This window comes from Penaeus monodon, chromosome 29 (assembly GCF_015228065.2).
Source record: "Penaeus monodon isolate SGIC_2016 chromosome 29, NSTDA_Pmon_1, whole genome shotgun sequence".
NCBI lineage: Eukaryota > Metazoa > Arthropoda > Malacostraca > Decapoda > Penaeidae > Penaeus > Penaeus monodon.
In genome coordinates, this window is record NC_051414.1 from 10,937,107 (window position 1) to 10,937,317 (window position 211).

Genomic DNA, 211 nt, shown 5'->3' on the forward strand with positions numbered 1-211 from the left:
AATACACACATAACATGATTTAAAAAATTATGAATAAAAAGTAAATAAATATGTAGAGTGATGAACCCGCTTACTTGCTTGGTCCCAGCGCATCCAAACTTGCGTGTGCGGTCAATGCTGAGCTAATACCAGTTGGTAGACTTTTTGCCGCAAACTTTTTTTCATTGGGAATTTTTTTTTTCGTTTTGCGTTAAATCTCCTTCCTAACCCA